Genomic DNA, 397 nt, shown 5'->3' on the forward strand with positions numbered 1-397 from the left:
TTCATTGGACTATCTGTCATTTAGGTAATGAAGATGGGTATTGGACAGTCACTGTAATTGGAAAGTACTGAAAGTTTTACTGATGAAATAAAACACCTTTGTCACTGTTTTTGAGATGTGTTAGGACCATTATGTCTATAAAAAGGATATGCCGTAACGCTTCCACTAAGATTAAGAAGCGCAATGTAGCTGCAATGTTTTCTTGCTTTATATTTTAGAGACCCCTTAATTCTTTTTTACCCCAAATACAGGTTTTGTGATAAAGTATGTGTTTGCATATTTATGTAAGTTACATGAGGTATTTTGCAGTCATCTGTTTTTACTCTTCAATACTGTAACATTTAAAAAAAAATCCAAAGACTACAATTTAATTGAATTTTTTTTTAATTATTTTTAC

This window comes from Chamaea fasciata, unplaced genomic scaffold (assembly GCF_029207755.1).
Source record: "Chamaea fasciata isolate MVZ Bird 193981 ecotype frontalis unplaced genomic scaffold, bChaFas1.0.hap1 SCAF_7, whole genome shotgun sequence".
Taxonomy (NCBI): Eukaryota; Metazoa; Chordata; class Aves; order Passeriformes; family Sylviidae; genus Chamaea; species Chamaea fasciata.